Genomic DNA, 26342 nt, shown 5'->3' on the forward strand with positions numbered 1-26342 from the left:
CACGGCCGCTTCCTTCCCATTCCTAGGCCTTTCCTGTCCCATCGTCGCCATAAGACCTATCTGTGTCGGTGCGACGTAAAGCAAATAGCAAAAAAAAAAAAAGAAAGGAATGTGCCCATATTTTTATTGACAAGTGTGCTAAAATCTTTCTCATTTCCCTACCTAGTTAGTGCGTACCAACCTACGGATTTCGCGGTCTCAATAATAATAATTCGCCATAAGCCCAGGAAAACTGCATAAGTGGGATCAATAAACTTAGCATAATTTACAGTATCCAGTGATGTAGAAATGTAGTTTACTTCCCGAAGCAGCTTTAAAGACGCCAGTTAGAACAGCAGAGAATTCTATTAAGCAGATTAATAAGAATGAGAGTAAGCGAAGCTTTATCTGACCCTGTAATAATTAAGAGGGGAATTACTCAAGGCAGTATTATTGGACCTTGATGTTTTCTTATATATATAAATGACTAGCAAATGTACCCGTGCTTCGCTACGGTATTCTACATTGTATACGGATATCGACGTAAATACTGTGCGTGCAGCAAATGAGATTGTTTTAAAATTGCATGTCTCTTAGCCTTATCCGAGAAATAGCATGGGGAGGTCCACATACGTTGTTTCCAATGTAAAGTGAGGGTTGCGGAGTTGATGATAACGCCAGGCTCACTTGCCTACTGCCATTCACAATCGAGTTGGCAAGTTTACATTATAATTGCAGGCCCCAATGCCTACTGCGCGGTCACAATCGATCTGGGGAGTTTTAGTTACAATGGCAGACCCATTTCCTACTTTCAGACAGGTTACAGTTGAGGAGTTTTTTATTATAATACCAGGCAACTTCCCTACCACCAGTCAAAATTGAGTTGTGCAGTTATCATTATAATGACAGTCCCTTTTTACTGCTGCTAGCCAGCTTACTGCCAGTCACACGGAATTAGTGAGTTTCCATGAAAATAGCAGGCCGCTATGCCTAATGCTAGTCAAATTTGAGATTGGAACATTTGTTTATAATGGCGGGCACCCTGGCTTAGAGCCAAACACAATAGAGTAGGGGACTTTCGAACAAAACTGCATGATCCCTTGCCTTCTGCAAGACAAATCGAAAAGTGAATTATTCATTAAAATGGTAGGCCCTCCTTACCAATGCCAGTTACACAGGAGTTGGAGACGGACCCCATTCCTACTGCGACCAGTCAAAGTCGGTGTAGGGAGTACTGATTACAATAGCAGACACATCCTTTCTCGATCGCTACAAATCGACATCAATGAATATATACAGATGGACATACGAAAGTATATGAATGTTTACAATATTGCAGACCTTAATTTACAGATTAACTGCCGCTAAACGGTACGTCATATCGACAAAGGATTGTACCGTAAGGCGCAGTATTTAGCGATCTAAATGGTTGGTCCTATGATATTTTCTCGCATCTAATCTATTCATGAGTCAGATTGAATCAGAAACGTTGAATAGGTTGAAATTTGTGTAAGATTATCTTACATTGCATTACTTTTCGGATAATTATGTGACATAGCATTTGGCTCACATATGGGTACTGGGTGGGCCAATGTTCGTGTAGAGTTTGATCATACTATCTTTCCTGTAAGTGATTGAAATGATGCACATGAGAAGAAAAGGTTTAGAAATTAATTTCCATTAAGGCAGGTAGATTTCCATTAAGTTTGGTTGTGTGTATTTTGAGGGAGTGCAAAATAACGGTTTCGGTTTCGTATAAACCCCCAATTAGTTCAGGGATTTAGAAACAATATTTGCCCTAAAACCTCCCCAAAGGATAGCTGGATTCTAAATATGAAGTTTGGTGGAAATATATCCAGTAGTTTTCAAGTTAGAGAAAGACAAACAGACCAAACAAACAAACAAACAAAGAAACAAACAAACAAACTAACTAACTAACAGACACCAAGGAAACCTACCCTTGGACAGATGGATGCTATATATAAAATTTGGTTCAAATATCTTGTTAGTTTTCAAGTTGTAAGAAGTACGCTTTACAAGCACCCGCTCTTGCGTTAAGTCCGCTGGGATTTGTACCGAAAAACGGTCCGTTAATGATATCTCCCTTACTAAATCCTGTTATCGAAATGATGCACATGAGAAAAAAAGGTTTAAAAATTAATTTTCATTAAGGCAGGTTGATTTCCATTAAGTTCGGTTGTGTATACTTTGAGGGAGTGCAAAATCACAGTTTCGGTTTCGTAAAATCCCCACTCAGTTCAGGGATTTAGAAACGATATTTGCGCTAAAACCTACCCAAGGAGAGGTGGATTCTAAATATGAAGTTTGGTGGAAATATATATTTAGTAGTTTTCAAGTTATAGAAGGACAGACAAACAGACAAACAGACAAAGAGACAAACAGACAAACAAACAGACAAACAGACACCAAAGCTAAAAATGATGCAGATGGTCATTATTACACCTGAAACGGATAACTGTACGGAAATTTCGCCAAAATAATCAGTGTACAGACACACAGTTTGCGCTAAAACCTACCCAAGGACAGGTGGATTCTAAATATGAAGTTTAGTGGAAATATATCCAGTAGTTTTCAAGTTATAGAAGGACAGACAAACAGACAAACAGACAAACAGACACCAAAGCTAAAAATGATGCATCGTCGCCATAAGACCTATCTGTGTCGGTGCGACGTAAAGCCCCTAGCAAAAAAAAAAAAAAAAAATGATGCAGATGGTCATTATTACACCTGAAACGGATAACTGTACCGAAATTTCGCCAAAATAATCAATGTACAGACACACGGTCGTTACGATTTTATTTATATAGATGACGGATAAGCATGAGCACGTTGAAAAGTGCAGACTTCCACTTCGAGATTCATAACTCCTAAACAGTTTATGATATTACGAAACGGTTTGCGCCATCAGACGCCTCATTTATCGCTCTACATGTTTGTTTCTGAACCATTTCCTCGTATCTCCCATATTAAGGGGGTAAATTGAGTTCAAATTTTGAATAGGGTGAAATTTGGGTGCATTTTTAACATTTTACATTACATTTTGCCTACTTATGTATAAGCTAGAATCATGAAATTTGGTACACATATGTCCCTTAATCGTGCCAATGTGCGCACACAACGTGATGATCCTATCATTGTTATAAGTGTGTCAAACAATAAAATATACTTGTAAAAATCACCAAATTTACGAACAATCCAGAAATACGGCCAAATTTAACGTATAAAGGAGAGAGATACGACAAAATGTCACAGTACCAAAGTTGTAGATCACTCCGAATTGAAGAGACATTGTGCCATCCGTTTTGTGATACGACTTACCGTTTAGCCAAAAAATAGCTCAGAAGGAATGTCTGCACAGTCATTAAAATTGCCTCCATATTTCGATATCTTTGGGGGGTAAAAAGTGAAAAATTTGAACATCTTGGAAATTTCCCGTCGGTTAGGGACCAAAAGCTATAATTTCACCAAATTTCAATTGTCTACTTCGTCTGGCAGGTTGTGCCGCCATTTTGATTTGGGGGGATAGGGGATAAAAATGAGGAAATTCTCGAAAATTTTTAAGCCCACGAAACCTATAGGTTATCGTTTTGGATATACTATACGACTGTGTTCTTATGCTGAGCCCAAAATTTGCGCCCCCCCAGCGTGCCCCCTTCAGGGAATTTTGAGAATTTCCGATTTTTCTAGGGATCCTGGGGTCATCAGTTTCCTCCGTACCAAGTTTCAAATTTCTGAGATTTCTGGAAGTGCCTCATTAATTCACGTCTTTTTTTCATTTTTAAATATGTATATATACATCGCTCCAGCCCGACTTGCTTTTATATATATAGAATGACAGATAAGCATGAGCACGTTGAAAAGTGCAGACTTCCACTTCGAGATTCATATCTCCTAAAAGGTTTATGATATTAAGAAACGGTTTGCGCCATCAGACGCCTCATTTATCGCTCTACATATTTGTTTCTAAACCATTTCCTCGTATCTCCCATATTAAGGGGGTAAATTGAGATCAAATTTTGAATAGGGTGAAATTTGGGTGCATTTTTAACATTTTACATTACTTTTTGCCTACTTATGTATAAGCTAGAATCATGAAATTTGGTACACACATGTCCCTTAATCGTGCCAATGTGCGCACACAACGTGATGATCCTATCATTCTTATAAGTGTGTCAAACAATGAAATATACTTGTAAAAATCACCAAATTTACGAACAATCCAGAAATACGGCCAAATTTAACGTATAAGGGAGAGAGATACGACAAAATGTCACAGGACCAAAGTTGTAGATCACTCCGAATTGAAGCGACATTGTGCCATCCGTTTTGTGATACGACTTACCGTTTAGCCAAAAAATAGCTCAAAAGGAATGTCTGCACAGTCATTAAAATTGCCTCCATATTTCGATATCTTTGGGGGGTAAAAAGTGAAAAATTTGAACATCTTGGAATTTTCCCGTCGGTTAGGGACCAAAAGCTATAATTTCACCAAATTTCAATTGTCTACTTCGTCTGGCAGGTTGTGCCGCCATTTTGATTTGGGGGGATAGGGGATAAAAATGAGGAAATTCTCGAAAATTTTTAAGCCCACGAAACCTATAGGTTATCGTTTTGGATATACTATACGACTGTGTTCTTATGCTGAGCCCAAAATTTGCGCCCCCCCAGCGTGCCCCCTTCAGGGAATTTTGAGAATTTCCGATTTTTCTAGGGATCCTGGGGTCATCAGTTTCCTCCGTACCAAGTTTCAAATTTCTGAGATTTCTGGAAGTGCCTCATTAATTCACGTCTTTTTTTCATTTTTAAATATTTATATATACATCGCTCCAGCCCGACTTGCTTTTATATATATAGAATGACAGATAAGCATGAGCACGTTGAAAAGTGCAGACTTCCACTTCGAGATTCATATCTCCTAAAAGGTTTATGATATTAAGAAACGGTTTGCGCCATCAGACGCCTCATTTATCGCTCTACATATTTGTTTCTAAACCATTTCCTCGTATCTCCCATATTAAGGGGGTAAATTGAGATCAAATTTTGAATAGGGTGAAATTTGGGTGCATTTTTAACATTTTACATTACTTTTTGCCTACTTATGTATAAGCTAGAATCATGAAATTTGGTACACACATGTCCCTTAATCGTGCCAATGTGAGCACACAACGTGATGATCCTATCATTCCTATAAGTTTGTCAAACAATGAAATATACTTGTAAAAATCACCAAATTTACGAACAATCCAGAAATACGGCCAAATTTAACGTATAAGGGAGAGAGATACGACAAAATGTCACAGGACCAAAGTTGTAGATCACTCCGAATTGAAGCGACATTGTGCCATCCGTTTTGTGATACGACTTACCGTTTAGCCAAAAAATAGCTCAAAAGGAATGTCTGCACAGTCATTAAAATTGCCTCCATATTTCGATATCTTTGGGGGGTAAAAAGTGAAAAATTTGAACATCTTGGAATTTTCCCGTCGGTTAGGGACCAAAAGCTATAATTTCACCAAATTTCAATTGTCTACTTCGTCTGGCAGGTTGTGCCGCCATTTTGATTTGGGGGGATAGGGGATAAAAATGAGGAAATTCTCGAAAATTTTTAAGCCCACGAAACCTATAGGTTATCGTTTTGGATATACTATACGACTGTGTTCTTATGCTGAGCCCAAAATTTGAGCCCCCCCCAGCGTGCCCCCTTCAGGGAATTTTGAGAATTTCCGATTTTTCTAGGGATCCTGGGGTCATCAGTTTCCTCCGTACAAAGTTTCAAATTTCTGAGATTTCTGGAAGTGCCTCATTAATTCACGTCTTTTTTCATTTTTAAATATTTATATATACATCGCTCCAGCCCGACTTGCTTTTATATATATAGATAGATGACAGATAAGCATGAGCACGTTGAAAAGTGCAGACTTCCACTTCGAGATTCATATCTCCTAAACGGTTTATGATATTAAGAAACGGTTTGCGCCATCAGACGCCTCATTTATCGCTCTACATATTTGTTTCTAAACCATTTCCTCGTATCTCCCATATTAAGGGGGTAAATTGAGATCAAATTTTGAATAGGGTGAAATTTGGGTGCATTTTTAACATTTTACATTACTTTTTGCATACTTATGTATAAGCTAGAATCATGAAATTTGGTACACACATGTCCCTTAATCGTGCCAATGTGCGCACACAACGTGATGATCCTATCATTCTTATAAGTGTGTCAAACAATGAAATATACTTGTAAAAATCACCAAATTTACGAACAATCCAGAAATACGGCCAAATTTAACGTATAAGGGAGAGAGATACGACAAAATGTCACAGGACCAAAGTTGTAGATCACTCCGAATTGAAGGGACATTGTGCCATCCGTTTTGTGATACGACTTACCGTTTAGCCAACAAATAGCTCAAAAGGAATGTCTGCACAGTCATTAAAATTGCCTATATATTTCGATATCTTAGGGGGGTAAAAAGTGAAAAATTTGAACATCTTGGAATTTTCCCGTCGGTTAGGGACCAAAAGCTATAATTTCACCAAATTTCAATTGTCTACTTCGTCTGGCAGGTTGTGCCGCCATTTTGATTTGGGGGGATAGGGGATAAAAATGAGGAAATTCTCGAAAATTTTTAAGCCCACGAAACCTATAGGTTATCGTTTTGGATATACTATACGACTGTGTTCTTATGCTGAGCCCAAAATTTGCGCCCCCCCAGCGTGCCCCCTTCAGGGAATTTTGAGAATTTCCGATTTTTCTAGGGATCCTGGGGTCATCAGTTTCCTCCGTACCAAGTTTCAAATTTCTGAGATTTCTGGAAGTGCCTCATTAATTCACGTCTTTTTTTCATTTTTAAATATGTATATATACATCGCTCCAGCCCGACTTGCTTTTATATATATAGAATGACAGATAAGCATGAGCACGTTGAAAAGTGCAGACTTCCACTTCGAGATTCATATCTCCTAAAAGGTTTATGATATTAAGAAACGGTTTGCGCCATCAGACGCCTCATTTATCGCTCTACATATTTGTTTCTAAACCATTTCCTCGTATCTCCCATATTAAGGGGGTAAATTGAGATCAAATTTTGAATAGGGTGAAATTTGGGTGCATTTTTAACATTTTACATTACTTTTTGCCTACTTATGTATAAGCTAGAATCATGAAATTTGGTACACACATGTCCCTTAATCGTGCCAATGTGAGCACACAACGTGATGATCCTATCATTCCTATAAGTTTGTCAAACAATGAAATATACTTGTAAAAATCACCAAATTTACGAACAATCCAGAAATACGGCCAAATTTAACGTATAAGGGAGAGAGATACGACAAAATGTCACAGGACCAAAGTTGTAGATCACTCCGAATTGAAGCGACATTGTGCCATCCGTTTTGTGATACGACTTACCGTTTAGCCAAAAAATAGCTCAAAAGGAATGTCTGCACAGTCATTAAAATTGCCTCCATATTTCGATATCTTTGGGGGGTAAAAAGTGAAAAATTTGAACATCTTGGAATTTTCCCGTCGGTTAGGGACCAAAAGCTATAATTTCACCAAATTTCAATTGTCTACTTCGTCTGGCAGGTTGTGCCGCCATTTTGATTTGGGGGGATAGGGGATAAAAATGAGGAAATTCTCGAAAATTTTTAAGCCCACGAAACCTATAGGTTATCGTTTTGGATATACTATACGACTGTGTTCTTATGCTGAGCCCAAAATTTGAGCCCCCCCCAGCGTGCCCCCTTCAGGGAATTTTGAGAATTTCCGATTTTTCTAGGGATCCTGGGGTCATCAGTTTCCTCCGTACAAAGTTTCAAATTTCTGAGATTTCTGGAAGTGCCTCATTAATTCACGTCTTTTTTCATTTTTAAATATTTATATATACATCGCTCCAGCCCGACTTGCTTTTATATATATAGATAGATGACAGATAAGCATGAGCACGTTGAAAAGTGCAGACTTCCACTTCGAGATTCATATCTCCTAAACGGTTTATGATATTAAGAAACGGTTTGCGCCATCAGACGCCTCATTTATCGCTCTACATATTTGTTTCTAAACCATTTCCTCGTATCTCCCATATTAAGGGGGTAAATTGAGATCAAATTTTGAATAGGGTGAAATTTGGGTGCATTTTTAACATTTTACATTACTTTTTGCATACTTATGTATAAGCTAGAATCATGAAATTTGGTACACACATGTCCCTTAATCGTGCCAATGTGCGCACACAACGTGATGATCCTATCATTCTTATAAGTGTGTCAAACAATGAAATATACTTGTAAAAATCACCAAATTTACGAACAATCCAGAAATACGGCCAAATTTAACGTATAAGGGAGAGAGATCAAAGTTGTAGATCACTCCGAATTGAAGGGACATTGTGCCATCCGTTTTGTGATACGACTTACCGTTTAGCCAAAAAATAGCTCAAAAGGAATGTCTGCACAGTCATTAAAATTGCCTCCGTATTTCGATATCTTTGGGGGTTAAAAGTGAAAAATTTGAACATCTTGGAATTTTCCCGTCGGTTAGGGACCAAAAGCTATAATTTCACCAAATTTCAATTGTCTACCTCGTTTCGCAGGTTGTGCCGCCATCTTGATTTGGGGGGATGGGGGATAAAAATGAGGAAATTCCCGAAAATTGTTAAGCCCACGAAACCTATAGGTTATCGTTTTGGATATACTATACGACTGTGTTCTTATGCTGATCCCAAAATTTGAGCCCCCCCAGCGTGCCCCCTTCAGGGAATTTTGAGAATTTCCGATTTTTCTAGGGATCCTGGGGTCATCAGTTTCCCTCGTACCAAGTTTCAAATTTCTGAGATTTCTGGAAGTGCCTCATTAATTCACGTCTTTTTTCATTTTTAAATATTTATATATACATCGCTCCAGCCCGACTTGCTTTTATATATATAGATATGAGTAAAGAAGTGGAATCGGAGATAAGGCTTTTTGCAGATGATGTTATTCTGTACAGAGTAATAAATAAGTTACAAGATTGTGAGCAACTGCAAAATGACCTCGATAACGTTGAGAGATGGACAGCAGGCAATGGTATGTTGATAAACGGGGTTAAAAGTCAGGTGAATTTCACAAATATGCAAAGTTCTCTCAGATCTAATTACTGCGTTGATGGGGTGAAAGTTCCTTATGGAGATCACTGTAAGTACCTAGGTGTTAATATAAGGAAAGATCTTTATTGAGGTAATCACATACATGGGATTGTAAATTACGGATCTCTACACATGGTTATGAGGGTGTTAGGGGTTGTAGTAAGGATGTAAAGGAGAGGGCATATAAGTCTCCGCTAAAACCTCAACTAGAGTATTGTTCCAGCGTATGGGACCCTCACCAGGATTACTTGATTCAAGAACTGGAAAAAATCCAAAGAAAAGCAGCTCGATTTGTTCTGGGGCGATTTCCGACAAGAGAGTAGCGTACCGGTAACAAATATTGCAAAGTTTGGGTTGGAAAGACTTGGGAGAAAGAAGACAAGCTGTTCGACTAAGTGGTATGTTCCGAGCTTTGAACGGAGAGATGGCGTGGAATGACATTCGTGAACGAATAAGTTTGAGTGGTGTCTTTAAAAGTAGGAAAGATCACAATATAAAGATAAAGTTGGAATTCAAGAGGACAAATTGGGAAAAATATTCGTTTATAGGAAGAGGCGTTAGGGACTGTAATAACTTACCAAGGGAGATGTTCAATAAATATCCAATTTGTTTGAAATCACTTAAGAAAGGCTAGGAAAACAACAGGTAGGGAATCTGCCACCGTGGCGACTGTCTATGCAGATCGGTATTGATTGATTTGAATACAGATGGCCCTTGGGGATTTCTTAACTCAGAACTGGGGGTTTTCCGTCAGATTAGCCACGCCCTCACAGCGCGCGTCTAAAACCAAAAGATGCATTCGTATATTATTTCAAAACGTGCGATAAGTTCTGGATGAAAACCAATCAGTAAAGAAAACATAAAGAGAGCTATCAAATTAATATCCATTTAAATTTGAGAACCGGCTATTAGCGGAGTGAATATTTAAAATGCGTGGTTACCCCTTCTCTAGCGAAAACCACCCGTAGACTATGAAGGAGACAGCAGCTACCCCAAACTATCGACTCTTATTTCGTTTCTTTCTGCGGTAGTGCCATTCTGTTTGGAAGACTCATTCTCAGTTTATAAGTCACATATTTTGAGTGAAAATCTTCTTCTTTGTTGGAAGCTACATTACTACGCTCAGATGTATAGTGTTACTTGTTATACTTCAAGGGAGTGATGTGTGATAAAATCAGTGTTCACTGTACGAGAATATTTACGGTTCACTGTGTTAAGAGTGATATGTGTACAACCGCACTTCACGCATAATTATACGGTTTAAATGTCCGAGTTGCCGAAAGGCTAGGTTACCTCGTCATGTTCAATGACAGATAATCGTGATTTTATTGACAGTTGAACGGCGGTGAACTGATAATTAAGTCAATAGGTCGTGAGTGGATGTGAAGAGCCCGTACTGGAAGGTTAAATAACATTAGTTAGGAAGGTGTATAGCAAGATATAAATACGAGCTTGCCATGAACAGAATTATTAAGCTGTGCCGTGTTATGGAACTGTGGTAAATGGTCATACTTATTTGCTATTGTAGAAATCCATCTCGAGTCACATGAGAGGGTACCTACTAATTCAGTGATAGATAAATATCAGAGGTCAGATAAACAGTGTTTGAATAACACAGTGTCTCGTTTTTTGTGTTTTATGCCTGTAAATGCCCTAACGCCAACCCAGGACCATTGATGACGCGGGATACGAACACCAGCATAAACGCGCCAGTGTGGCAGCAGCCGTTCCAGTCATCAGGAGATCGCGGGACATCTTCATAGGCGGTTCAAGCAAACGTCATCACACTCAGTATGGAAGCCACACATATGCCCGTGAACCCAACACATGCAGCCAGCCTAGCAGCCGTCATGGGTTACTAAGAGCAGTGGGCAAATCCCCTGGGTGATTGCGGGGTCTCAACATGATTTAGGCTGAATGCTCTCCAATTTATTTCTTGGCAAAAAGATTGGTAGTCGCGTAGTAATGATAAAGTAATTTCATGTAAACAAGTGTGCAAAGATGTACTTTGAAGCTTTTATGCGTGTATTTTCGAGATAGGCGTTGCTGAAGGGAGCAAATGTAGATATTCAGTGCATTTGTCCAAGGGTAAATTATCAGAATTATAATAATTTTCATAGTAATAATTTGCATGAAATAGTATGTAGTTGTAGTTGTGGGTTCCTTTATAATGGTATGTTGATAAAGAAGCACCTAGAATAAAAGAAGCTAGATTGCAATGTTGTGAATTTGATTAGGTACGTTTATTATCATGATTTCATTTTAATCGGTGTGACCTTCATAAAATTACGAGAGCTACCTTGAGAACTAGACTTAGCATGGTGTTTCAATAATTAAGTATGCACGAACGTAAGCTCTCCCCCATCAATGCTAAGAGCACATTTGGTATCAAGAGAAGACGAAGATCAGACCGAAGGTAGAAGCATGTTCGCGACATCCATTAGAATGGGATTTTAGGGACCGATGAGCTTCGATGTTAGGCCCCTTTAAACAACAAGCATCATCATCATCATCATCATCAGGATTCCCTTTGGACAGAATCTTCGAAATAAATTATCACAATTTGATTAGGGATGGATTAGGAGTTTCAGTGTGGGTTTTTTTGTTTTTTTTTTGTTTTTTTTTTGTTTTTTGTTTTTTTTTTTTTGTTTTTTTTTGACTGGTAGACGTAAGATCAATGCTAATGAGATATAATGAATAATTAGGCCAGCTGAGTTATGTGTCAGAAAGGTATGTGAGACATTGAGATAATTATGTGATTGTCCAAAGGGAGGCATTAGAGACGATGTATTCAATTAGATCGTCCGCTCGTTGGGAAGCGGCCCGGCCGGTGAAAGATTGAAGTCCCTTGACACATTACGTGTGGATATGTGGGTTTTCCCCTCTGTCACTGGCGAATACTAAATAAATGGCATCCTTGTGAGTCTCCAGCTCCATGTCTAAAACCACATTGAATTCAAAACACACATCTATACTAATAATATGTAAAGGGGTAAACTTTGTTCGTACCGGTATGAAACGGCTAATCTCAGGAACTACTGGACCGATTCTAAAAAATATTTTACTAATGTAAATATTCATTATCCCTGAGGGACATGGGCTGTATTTTATTTTCAAAACAACTCGACGAGGGGAGGGGCACGGGAAAGATATAAAAATAGTAGGCTACTATAGGCGAAATATCGAATTTGTCGTACAAGGACGAGACAAAGCTCATATTAAGCCCCTTGACGAAAAGAACAAAAAACGGTAAGCCCTACGGGCCCGAAAACCATGTTTAAGGCCCTAAAACCAACCGTTCTCTAGATACTGGCACCACACTACCCCTGCTCTAGGAGGATGATAAATAAAGAACTGCCGTAACCATGGCAACGTCAGCTTCAGGATTCTACAGCAGCGAGGTGGTGGTGATTATTGTTTTAAGAGGGAGTACAACTAGGCAACCATCCTCTACATAACACTAATCAGAGGGAAAAATGGAAGGGATCCGACACTTCGAAAAATGAAGATATCGGCCATAGGAAGACAAGGGCCACGAAAGGCGTGAAAATGAAAGACTCCCTAGGCCTCCATACGTAATACCGTCGGGGTCTGAAAAGAACGAGAGTTGACCAAGTGAGGTCGGATAGGATAGATGAAAGTGAGGAGCCTGGCACAAGTAAGTGGAAGCAATGCCAGAACTCAGCTAAGGGCCCCGTGGTTGCCAACCCACGCTCCGAAGTTAAGAGCCCCTGGGGCCCCTTTTAGTCGCCTCTTACGACAGGCAGGGGGTACCGTGGGTGTTATTCTACCCCCCCACCCACAGGGGGACTACAGCAGCCAGCCTATATCACAAAAACCTAACATGTTACAGACATGAAAATTGGTATTTGGAATCTCCTTTAAGAATAAAAGAACGCAAATGTTCGTTCTCAGAATATCCACTTACGGGTTGGCGGGGAGGGCGAAAAGAAGCGAGAAAGGAGTTGAATTCTTTGTATCAGAAACTGATGATGTTACAGACGTTAAAATTTGTACTTGGAATGTCCTTTAAAAAATGAACACACTTTTTTGGAAAATCCACTTAAGGGGTGAAATAATAAGAAAGCGGGTGAATTTTTAAAATTGCCATCTTCTTCTTCTAGCGCTTTTCCCACACCTGTGGAGTCATGGGTGCGAACTGTGTCGCATATGTAGATTTGACACTGTTTTACGGCTGGAAGCCCTTCCTGACGTCAACCCTATGTGTAGGGATGTAATTACTATTGGTTGTTTCTATTGTGGTTGGTAATGCGGTGTGTTGAGTGAATATGAAGAGGAGAGTGTTAGAACAAACACAAACAACCTGTCCCCAAGCCAGAAGAATTAATCACACGCGATCAAAACCCCGACCTAGCCCGGAATCGAACGCGGAACCCTGTGAACCGAAGGCCTCAACGCTGACCACTCCACCAAGGAGTGGAAAAGTTTTTAAAATGAGTATGTATACAGTTTAGCCCATAAACTTAACATGTTACAGACGTAAAAATTGGTATTTGTAATCTCCTTCAAAAAAATAAAGAAACACGTACTTTTTGTTTTCAGAAAATCAAGCTGGAGATAGAAAATATGTATTTATTTATTTATTTATTTATTTATTTATTTATTTATTTATTTATTTATTTATTTATTTATTTATTTATTTATTTATTTATTCCTGACTTACCTTTGTGTTGAAGTTAGGGCTCATGGCCCTCTCTTACAGTTAACCACCATAAACAATAAAATTCAAAAAAGTAAACATAAGACATAGTAATTCTAGAAAGAATTAATACTACGCACAGATAATTCTAAGACTAAGTTACAAATCAGTACGGCAATTAGTGTGACAATACTAATAACAATAATATTAAGAGGAATAATAATAACAATAATGATTTAAGTGCATAATAGATAAAAGAACATTTACACAACATACACACAATGACTCACACAACTCAGTTATAGCCTATGTTCCCAGGAAAAACTTTCAGCAAGCAGATTTGAATTTTTGACAGGAATTAAAGTGCCAAATGTCCATTGGGAGTGTATTCCAGAGTCTCGATGCAGTAACTAAAGAGGAATGATTGTAGGAATTCGTTCGATTTAGTAGAATTTCAAGTAGAGAACCAGAACGGGTACTAGTTTCATGGAATGAGGAAAGAAAACAAAAAATTAGAAGATAGGTAAGTAGGAGTGTTCGTCGAGAGCACTTGGTAAACAAGTGTCATTAGGTTAGAATTCCTTCGTTCATTTATGCGTAGCCATCCCAATGTTTTGAAATATGGTGTAACATGAGCGTCATGTCGCAGTTGGAAGGCATCTCGAATGCATGAGTTTTGTGCTCGTTGAAGTTTCAAAGCTTGTTCAGCATTTAGATTGACTAGTACCGTATCACAGTAGTCAAAAATGGGAATAGTAATGCTTGGATTAATTTTAATTAAAGTTTTTGTGGAAAATAATTCTTGTGACCTGAAGGAGGAGTTGAATTCTCTTTATGAGGATACTTATATCTCAAATACTAAGATGTTACAGACGTGAAAATTGGTATTTGGAATCTTCTTTAGAAATAATGAAACTTTTTTTTTTCGACTTAAGAGCAAACTGTTTCTCACATGTAGAGTTCTATGTCGCATGTTCCAGATTTAGCTCTGCTAGTAGCCTAGTCATCTTAACCCCCAAAAGCCAATGCCACAAACGTGGTTTGCAAAGAGATTCTGGGGTAAATGAAATGAAATTTTTCGGTGAGTATTTATACTTTAGGGATTTTTAGATAATATCTTAGTGCAATACCGCGGAACAATTAATTTTTATCAACTTACGAAATCCTCGCGAATGAAGTCGTGGGTAACAGCTAGTTTATAAATATATCCATTACATAGCGTCGAGAATGTAGTAGTAGGTATTTGAAGATTGATTTTTCTCTCTTAACTATTTATGAATTAGATCGTAGAGAGGAACTTTTCAGCCATAACCCCGATCAGAGGAGTGCCGGTTTGATCTCAAGTCGAGGGTCGGATCTTGGATGAAAACCCGAGATTGTGCTTACGTGATAGTCCCAAGAGTGTTATGTACTGATGTTTCTTTTACAGGACAACGTTCTACCATGCAGTGTAATATTCATTGTGTGTGTCAGGGTCTTATTTATAAATGTTTGAAGACTCCAAATGGAGTCGCCAGTCCTCAGCGTTGTATATCCACTGTTGTATATAGGAGACATAATTATAAGTGTATCACCCTTAGAGACCTCGGAATCGTGTGTTTAATTATGATTAAGTGTTCATTTGTTATCTAGTAATTATAATAGGGACTACATATTTCATGGCGAGGTAATGAATTATTTCCAGAGAGAGTACTCGATATTTGAAGTGACGAAATTATAATAGATTCGGACATGCCAACAATGTGACAGGTGTTGGGGAGTGATTTATTGTGTTATTCTCCTTGTGTTTAAGGTAATATTAAAATTAATAAGTGAATATTATGATCAAGGAATAAATTTATGTTTATCCGTAATGGATTATTCGTAGCTGATACAAACAAGAGGCTATAAACATTTATGTAATGTAATAAATGCGTAATAAATCGATGAGATTGTACGGGAAATAACGAAATGAAAAGACAGCGACCATCCGTACGGGATTATAATAGTACCAGGTGGAGTGTTAGTAGATAAGGAATCCCAATAATTGCCACTCGGGCAAGGTAGATGGTGTCGATTGTTTAGGGTCAAAGGAAATGTCTTTCAGCGTGAATAAATTGTTTCCAAAAAACTTTTTTCGTTAGTTGTTTTACGTCGCACAGACATAGATAGGTCTTACGGCGACGATGGGACAGGAAAGGGCTAGGAGTGGGAAGGAAGCGGCCGTGGCTTTAATTAAGGTACAGCCCCAGCATTTGCCTGGTATGAAAATGGGAAACCACGGAAAACCATTTTCAGGGCTGCCGACAGTGGGGTTCGAACCTACTATCTCCCGATTATTGGATACTGGCCGCACTTAAGCGACTGCAGCTATCGAGCTCGGTGTCAAAAAAAAAATAGAAATCCATTGTTAATCTTTATTAGGTTAGCGTATTCCTCTTACCATAGTGCCCTACTTTCGAGATATTTATTTACATGCCCATTTATTTCCTAGGACAAACTACGACCCGTTTTGCTCTTGAACAGTAGCCGATAAGAAGCATGAAAAAGAAGGGATGATGAACATCGATGCCCTAGTTTGATTTGCCAAGGTTCTTTCGTCCATAAGATCTTCATTCAGGATATACACTGAGTGGCCAAACGTCACGCGAAGGAGTGACCCATTAGAAAATGTGCCTTGTATGACCCCTGAGCGTTGCGGCTAGTTGTGGCGTGGCTGAGCAGTCTATCACAGACACGAGTGTTGTGAAGATGGCAACACGTCGCGAGTTAACCGACTTTGAACATAGGATGATTATCGGCGCACGGCGTATGGGTCATAGCACTGCAGAGATTACATGCGAATTCGTGTTTCCGAGGTCAACAGTGTCGAGTGTGGATCTTCAATGTCGCATAGAGAATGTTGCCACCCGCGTAAACCGCCGCATGGGAAGACCATAGGTGTTTCACAAACGAACATCACGTCGCCTAGCAGAACCATACTGGGCGCTCGATGGGCTACTGTGAGTCAGATCACCGTCCAGTGTAATGATGGGAGTCAGGAGCCCATTTTTACCAGGACTGTAAGAAGGCAACTGCACCGCATAGGCTTCACCAGCCGACGACTAACTCGTGTCCCTTTGCTGACACCCCGACACACAGCTCAACGACGTGCATGGGCCCGCGAACATCGGAAATGGACCACGGAATAATGGCGACGTGTGGTATGGTCCGATGAATCTCGGTTCCAGTTGTATCGAGTTGATGGGCGCGTGAATGTGTGGCGTATGCCTCATGAAGCTATGGATTCTGCGTGTCAACAAGGTTGTGTCCAGGCGGGAGGTGGCTAAGTTCTGGTCTGGGCCGCGTTCTCATCGTTGCAATCAAGCCCCATTGTCCGGCTGCAGGGAGCGCTGACAGGTGCACATTATGTGGACATTCTTTCAGACCACCTGCATTCCTTTCTGGCCCCAGAGTAACCTAATGGAGATGCCATGATTCAACAGGACAATGCGCCATGCCACCGCTCTGTGGCACGCAGTTGGTTGGAGGAGTACTCCCTGAAGTTAAAACCATGAATTGGCCCTCCAGATCCCCCGATCTTAATCCATTCGAGCATTTATGGGATGCTTCCGATGCTGGTGTACGCTCCATTACCCCCGCATCAACTACAGAAGACCAATTGTTGGTAGCAGTGCAAGATGCGTGGGTCCAGATGCCTCCAGAACGATTCAACGCCTTGTAGAGTCAATGCTTCGCCGTATTCCTGCCGTTTTCAGGGCTCGCGGAGGAGCAACTCGTTATTAACATCACATTCAATATCTTCTCATGACTTTTGGCCACTCAGTGTATGTTGTGAGGATTGGTTTTATATTTATGGTACTATGTCTATGGTCAGAACAGGTACACTACGTGTCGGTACCGCGTGGCATTTTCATCCCAACGGATTTCACTGAACAACTACATCGTTTAACAGAATAAAAGCAAATTGGCTTATGCCGAGGCGGTTGTTTTTTTAAGCTGACGGCGAAAGGCACGTTGAACTCTAATAATGGACTCTAGTTCTGCTAATTGCAGCACACAAAATCCTTTTTCCTGTTGTGTCGCCATTTGCTTACACTCCAACTGACCAGCACCAGCGCGCCGCGCGTAATGCAACCGGGCACGACAAGCACCAGCGCCAATGCGGCCTGGATTGGAACTTGCAACAGCGGCTCTTCTACATGAACTGTTCAAATTTTAAACCCTTTTCTGTCCAGGAACGTTGAAATCGTGTTTCTATCTTTTGTAGTTTGGAAGAAATAAATGTTTGAAATCTATTCCTTCTTTTTGAATAACCCTGTATGTTGCTCATGTCGAAAGTCTAGAGATGAAGACTTGATTTGCCCTGCCACACACACTGCTGAATCACTTGTTCGTGCTGGCTAGGAGGCTTGCAGAAGATTTAAGGGAATTTCAGAATCTGGGTGCCAAATGCCGCATGATTTCGAAGTCAAAATGTAAATGATAGAGAGGAAATAGAAGGAACATTTCGAGCAAAGCAAAGTGGCACAAGAAGTGTGCCCTTATACTCACTCACTCCGTAGGCTTCTGAGGGACATGAAGTTCCCGTGCCGATCTCACAATCCTCTTCCATTCTTTTCGATCTTGAACTTGCACTTCCCAGTCATCAGTTTGGAGGGTCTGGCATATATTGTTGATCTCCTCCTTCCAGGTGCTTCGGGGTCTTTCTAAATAGATTAAGAGATCTACTGGTGCTCTGTTATCCTGCATCTTCAGTACATGTCCAGCCCAGAGCAGTCTGTTGGATTCTATCACACCCATTATAGTGTGTTCTTGAGAGAGGGTGTAAATCACATAATTAGATCTTTTCTGCCAGCTTTGAGAGATAGGATCGAACCATGGGTGAAATATTTTTCAATAAACTTCATTCTCAAAGACTTGCAACTGTTGCTGCTTTTGGTTATACGTACTCCATATCTCGGACCCATACAGAAGTACTGGTAGAATGATTGTATTGTAGATAATCATTTTTTTCATTCCTTGTTAAAACTTGGAGCCTAATATAGAGCTCATAGAGTAAAATGCCTTGTTTGCATTCGTAATTCTAGCTTGGTGTTCCTGTTGCCTGCGGTTTTGCTCATCAATTAATACACCAAGGAATTTAAACTCCTCTACCCTCTTAAATACATACCGGTATTTCATAATCTTCAAAGACAATCTGTCAACCTCCTCATGATTCGGTCTCTGCACAACCATGTAATGTGTCTTTTTATCATTTACCCATAAGCCAATTTTCGCTGCAAATTCTTCTAGTTCTACAAATAACTGCCTAATTTCTAATTCATTGCGGCCAATAAGAACAATATTATCCACATATGCAAGGACTTTATGTTGTCTCCCCAATATGATGCCAGCAGATACAAGAACTAATTTCCTAATAATCTTCTCCAGTGCAGTGTTGAACAGAAGAGGAGATAGTGCATCCCCTTGTCTCAGTCCAGTTTTATTCTGGAAGAAACTTGATTTTCTGCCCTTGAGCAAAACACAGCTAACATTACCATGCATACACAGTTTGCACATGTTAATTAATGTTTTTGGGAAAGCCAAACTCCACCATGATGTTCCACAGCCCTTCTCTATGGATTGAATCATATGCCTTGAAGAAATCTATTAAGAGATAATGAACCGACTCTTTGTGTTCCCACACCTTATCATTAATAATCTTAATTGCAAATATGTTGTCTGTAGTCGACCTGTTACTACGAAAACCGTTCTGATAGTCCCCAATAACATTTTCAGCAAATGTTTTTTAAACGCTGTAAAAGAATAAGACAGAATTTTGTAGGCCGTGTTTACAAGAGGTATACCACGAAAATTTTGAAGTTCTTCCTTATCCCCTCCTTTATGAATTAGGACAATAAGTGATTCCTGCCATTCTTTTGGAATAACTTCATAGTGCCATATCCTTATAATGATCTTATATATGTATTTATGTAATCTTTCTCCACCATATTTAACCCTCATCGGAGGGTCTGCCTTACAAGGGCTGCACCCGGCTAGAAATAGCCACACGAAATTATTACCATATTTAATAAGCTCAGTATGAACGTTGTCACTACCTGAAGCTTTATTGTTTTTAAACGTATAATACTTCGTAATACCTCTTGATATGATGGCTCTGGCATTTGTTCGTCTGATGGGGAACTAGATGGTTTACCAATGCAGGTTTCTGGATCAGCACAATTCAGCAAAGAATCGAGTGTTGCTTACAGTAACTGAATAATTTGTCCTGATCAGCATTTAAATTCCCAGACTTATCTATCATAATACTCGATCTTGGTTTAAATCCTTTTTAATTGTGTTGACAATTTCATACTTCTTGCGAATATTCCTGTTTCGGTAGTCATCTTGGATTGATTCTATTTGTTGTCTCAGGTAGACTTTTTCTTTCTACGAATTAATTTACTACATTCTTACTGGGTTTTTTTCTGTATAGTTCCTCAACATCTACATTCTTATTAGACTGCAGCCACTTATTACGCCATATTGCCACTTCATTAGCTGCACCTTTACATGCCTCATCATACCATTATTTTTCTTACTAAAACCTTTTGGTATCACTTTCATTGCTACTATTGTAATGATGTGTTTCGCGTTATTCCACATTCGTTCACAAACTTCGTCAATTGTTTCATCAATGTCTTCTATAGGATCTTCTCCCAGAATATCACATCTGTTTGTTATTTCCACATTATGCTTTAATCTTTCATCCTCCTGCTTCAATTTCTGTGTCAAATTTGCATCTTTCCTCAGTCTGTGCCCTTAGCTTTAATAAAATAAAACTTGACAGGACAAAGAAACGAAAACGTTTATCGTCCTTGCCCAATACGTTATCTGAAGATAGTGCAAAGACTCCATCAGAACCAAATGAAAAATGAAGAAACGAAACAAGGTCTGGGAGCCGTACAACATCATCTATTAAAGTGAAAGATGAAAAGTGTTTTATATGCAATGAGAAGGGGGACTACGTTACTAGAAATCCTTTGTATAAGGTTGCTTCCCTACAAGACAATAAAGTTAAGACATGTGCCGAAATTACCAATTTCCTCGAGGGTGGCGATTATTTAGTTTCCAAAGAAGCAAAGTACCACTCGAAGTGCTATACAGATAAAAAATAGTCTGAGAACATCAAGCGGAGTAAAAGAGGAAGAGGTCATCTCTCTTTGTGAAAGTATGGCCTTTGCTTCCATAGCACGCTTCAAGAGAGAGAAAATCCAGGCATCTGAATCCACTGAGATTGTGTCCAAAATGCATCTTTATACAAACAGTCTAGCAAATATTCTGGGCGTGGAAAGCAAAGACTTGTCAACACACATACTACCCGCCTACGAGAAAGAATTCTCGATCACAAATGAAAGCTCAACTTTCAGGCAAAGATTTCTTCCTGTACAAGAGATCATGGTAATATTTTTCAAAATATTCATTCTGAAATTCTTGATGCCGATGCTATTGCATGTGACAGATTCATTAAACATAGGCTATTAGAAAGGTAATGCCCCAGAAGGGAATAGCTTTTTCACGTCACCTGAATTATGATCAGCAGACTGCAAGTGTGTCTCCAGAACTTCTGGATCTAGTGTGTTATTTTGTGTGAAGAGCAGAAGTAGAGAAACCCAGGCTGCTTTGACTGTAAGCCTATTAACAGTTTTCAACCACAGAGAATGTATGCCAAAAGACAACATTGTTCGTATTTGGAAGAACTCGAAATAAGAGAATATTCTTGGAGGCATGTAGGAAAGAGGCCTCTCAATATCACCATTGAGAATTAGGGAGATAACAGGAAGTCTTGCTTACTTGGAGATTCTGAAGGCTCAAGAAGAATATGTAATTTGCCCCCTCAAACTTGCTTCATGGTCTTTTCTGTGATTGGCGAGTACGACAACATTGATCAGACTACAGCAGCACCACTTCAGAATCATCTTTCTGCGGTACAGCAATTTATATCTTTTAAATTTCCATCAAAGGAGAGGTCGGTGAACCCCGTGAAATTGTCACAAGCATTTCTTGTATTGATCACAGTAACAGAAAAGAGCCAGAGCTTCCAGACAGCCAATACAGAAACTGTCCTTACGCCACCTTATGGAACCTTCTTACGCCACTGCATATAACTCCATATAATAAACAGTCTTTATATTATCCTACCAATAAAACTGTAAATATTTAAATAGAAATATGGAATATTATTTCCTATTTACCCCTACCTAGGCTCGAAACAACCTACGTAACCTACTGTAAATAATCCACCGATTATCAAAGAACTATTGCAATAATAATAATGGACTTAGCTTTACGTCCCACTAACTATTTTTACGGTTTTAGGAGACGCTAGGGTGCCTGAATTTAGTTCCACAGGAGTTCTTTTAAGTGCCAGTAAATCTATCGACACAAGGCTGACGTATTTAAGCACCTTCAAATACCACCGGAATCACCCAGAATCGAATCTGCCAATTTGGGGTCAGAAGGCCAGCGCTCAACCGACTGAGCCACTCCGCCCGGCAACATAACTATTCAAAGTAAAATTTAAAAACGAATCACTAATCTTGATTACTACCGACAAACATACACACAAATTGTTTATTCTACTAACTAGATCACCAACACACCATACTTCATGCTACCATGTTAAGTAATATCTATTTCATCACTACTAAAAGAGAGCACCATCAACAACTGCCCGTTTACTATCATGTCCAATAAAGGAACTTGACGAACTCGTCTAAATTTAAGTCCGATTTTTGGTCTGATTATACAACGAATTCCCTACTCGATTATAATAAAAGTAAAATCCTGACCTTCGCAGTTTCCAGGACAGCCAATCCCACATTATTTTGGCGTTGATTTGGGAAATAACTATAAGCGTTTTCAAAACGTATTTCGTACGTGTTTAGCTGAAATTCCGTAACCACAGAATCAAACGAGAAAATCAACAATTACATTCGTACCATTGTTGCTTCCAAATTGATAGTCACGACTTTACCGCTTCCGAGCAACTTACCTATGCAACCCTACACACATACCCTACCTTAGAGGTGAAGCTTCCACGGTGTGTACAATTATTTAGTTTATTTTCCGGGTTGAACCGTGTTGTTTCCTGTACATTACGTAGTTTGCCGACGTTTCGAATACATTGCAGTATTCTTTGTCAAGGTGACTTGATCCGAGGTACCGGTAATCAGTCTCCCAGGGAGCAGTGTGATGGCTTCCTGGGAGACTGATTACCTCGGATCGAGTAGGGGTATTTCAGTCGCCTTGACAAAGAATACTACAATGTATTCGAAACGTCGGCAAACTGTACGTAATGTACAGAAAACAACAACACGGTTCAACTCGGAAAATAAACTAAATAACACGTACCCTACCATACAAATCTGTAATAATTTCAGCAAACTACATATGCACATGTTATCGTGACTGCCTGCCTGCCTGCCTGCCTGCCTGCCTGCCTGCCTGCCTGCCTGCCTGCCTGCCTGCCTGCCTGCCTGCCTGCCTGCCTGCCTGACTCATCATCACCGAGCCAAAACTACTAGAGAGAACGAAATTAAATTTTGGGGATACATTTATATTAGAGTGTAGGTTCTCACTAAGGGAAGATTTTTGGCCCTTTCTTCGCTAAGGGGGTGAAAAGGTGGGGGCGTGAATTGTTTCAATGAGCATATCTAAATCTCAAAAACGTTAAAGTTAACAGACGTAAAAGCTGGTATTTAGAATCTCCTTTAAAAAAAGAAACACGTATTATTTTGTTTATAGAAAATCCCCTTAAGGGGAGTGAAAGAACGGGGAAAATGGGTTGAATACCTTTTATGAGGATATCTATATCTAAAAAACTGAAGATGTTACAGACGTGAAAATCGGTATTTGGAATCTCCTTTAAAAACAAAGAAACATGTATTCTTTCGTTTTCGGAAAATCACTCAAGAGGATGAAAAATTGAAAAATTATTTGAATTATTTGTATGAGGACACTTATATATAAAAGAAAACTAAAAATGTTGCAGACGTGAATTGGTATTTCGAATCTCCTTTAAGAATAAAGAAACACGAATTTTCTGTTTTCGGAAATTCGACTGAAAAGGAGGGGAGGGTGAAAATAAGTAAAGGAGTTGAATTCTATGAACAAAATTTTAATTTGACGGACGGCATTAAAATTAACCCTCAATTGGTACACCAAGTTCTGATACAGTTGGAATATTGAGTAATACATCAAAAAAGTCAAAAGCTTGTAAGATAAAACACTTGTTTCCAAATAATCTGGCCCTTACACTGCTTATGTACTATCTTAAATAAGAAGAAGAATAACCTATCAATACTACAACTCTAATCCGCCATAAATAACTACCCCTCTAGTTTTATTTTATTATACAATACGTCTTCTAAATGGTAAGATTACCTCAAACTAAATTATTAAATATTTGCAATAAGAATTTTTTTTTTTAAAATATGGTTAAATTGTCGAAAACATCCCAATGCACTAGTTAATGTTAATATTGCTAGAACAAAACATAAATATGAGACTGTTTCGAAAACTATATCTGCTTTATGTACCCCAGTACAACACTAATCTCATGTCCGCAATCTGGACAAGGTATATTTAGTTGTTCGAAATCTGGACGGTTTTTGCCTTGTCCGCAATCTGGACTGTTTGCAATCAAGATACAACCATTTTAAAAACAGTCCAGGTCATCTTTTCAAGATACCGTAAAAATGTCATGATCCCTGGCTACACCAGTTCCGTAATAATTCTTCATACACCGAGTGCTTCATCCTCATCTGCACCCTTACAGGTGAATACAGTGAGACAATTCTTGTCCTAATTCCTCCAACTGCCAAATCTACCCACATCATTCGCTCATTTATGTGCCTAACAGAAACTATGTTGCATGCAATAGTATTCCTCATGAACAGCCCTACCCCACACTCTGCCCTTCCCTTTTCAACACCCGTCAAGTACACTGTATAATCTCCCATCTCTTCCTCTATATATCCCCTTCCCCGAATAGCATTTACTCCTAGCACATCCAGATGCATCCTCTTTGTTGACTCAGCCAGTTCTACTTTCTTCCTTCCACAAGCCCCATTAATATTGATGGCTACCCATCGAATTCCATTTCATTCACCAAGTTGTTTCCAAGGAGACCCTCGCCTGTAAAATGGGAGTAAAACTCCGTTACTCCCGTAGGTCCGAGACCTGCTAAAAATGTTTTGAGATCGGTAAATTTCGTGAAGCAAGATTCTACACTACTTTATTTATTTTATTTTATCGTATCAGAAGCATTAATACTATAAATACATATATACTCTTACTGAATGATATACATTATATACAAAGTCACACTTATAAGAAAAAGTCTATACTACTTTTGTCCAGAAATGGCGACATCCAGTGCATTTTCTGTTGCCTGAAGTAGATCTTGTACTGTGCATGTTTTAGGGCACTTACTATACTGCAACAAATGAGACCTCTTCTGGATTGCACCACACTCATACAATGATGACTCGATGTTAAAACCCCACTTCTGCAGGTTACTTTTACATCTTGCCACACCTGCCCGTAATCTGTTCAGTGATCTCCAAGTACTCCATTTCTCCATGTGACCAGGTGGTAATTCTTCACTTGGTGTCAACCATTCTTCGGAGCGAGTGCAGCTTGCGCGCCACATATCAATTCGGGATTGCTGAGGTGTCCCATTAAGAGCCTCTGTTGTTCTGAGGAAACTTTTCCTTGATTTGAGTCTTGGAGTAACTGGCCTGTATCCATACAGAGGGTGAGCTTCAGATGTTCCCGCCTTCTTCCTCTCGTTTTTTGATACAAAAATAGCATCATTCTTTTAATTCTGAGCAAGTTACAGACAAAAGTCTTATACATACGAGAGTTGGGGCAAAAGTCATGGCAACGATTTTTTTTCTTGAGGATACCAGTTCGGTTGGAAAATGTGACATATACATGCGAAAGGACAAGGTGTTAACTACATGTGTGGACAATGAATAGCACTCAGATATCGTAACACACTCATTTATTACGGTAGTATACAGGGCAATAAGGCCTTCTAGGTGCAAAAGAATGACAACACAGTCCACATAAAGTTGACATGACAAACCTGGGCCTAAAGACCCTCAAAGTAGTCCCCTGCTACTGACACCACACGCTGCCAACGATGTGGGAGGCGCTAAATAGCATCTGCCTCAGCATTTGCCGCACAATGTGTGAATCGGGTCACCTGTTGGCGCACAGCATTATCGCATAGTTTAATGGCATCAAGCGATAGTTGTTACACGACCAAGGACGAACAGAAATTAGAACAATTAAACAAACCTTACCTTCCAGTCCAAAAGGTCGCAAAAACGTGAGAGCGAACCAGACCCAAGAGGTCTAATGAATCACCAGAAGAAATAATACTAATATACTGACTTAAAAAAGTACACTGTATATGAGAAAGTGAAAACTTTAATAAAGTGAAATTAATTAATTAATTAGGTTTCCAGACAATCTTAAGGCCCAAAGAAAAGAAAATAATTACGAGTTCGCTTGAACTC

This window comes from Anabrus simplex, chromosome 3 (assembly GCF_040414725.1).
Source record: "Anabrus simplex isolate iqAnaSimp1 chromosome 3, ASM4041472v1, whole genome shotgun sequence".
Classification (NCBI taxonomy): domain Eukaryota; kingdom Metazoa; phylum Arthropoda; class Insecta; order Orthoptera; family Tettigoniidae; genus Anabrus; species Anabrus simplex.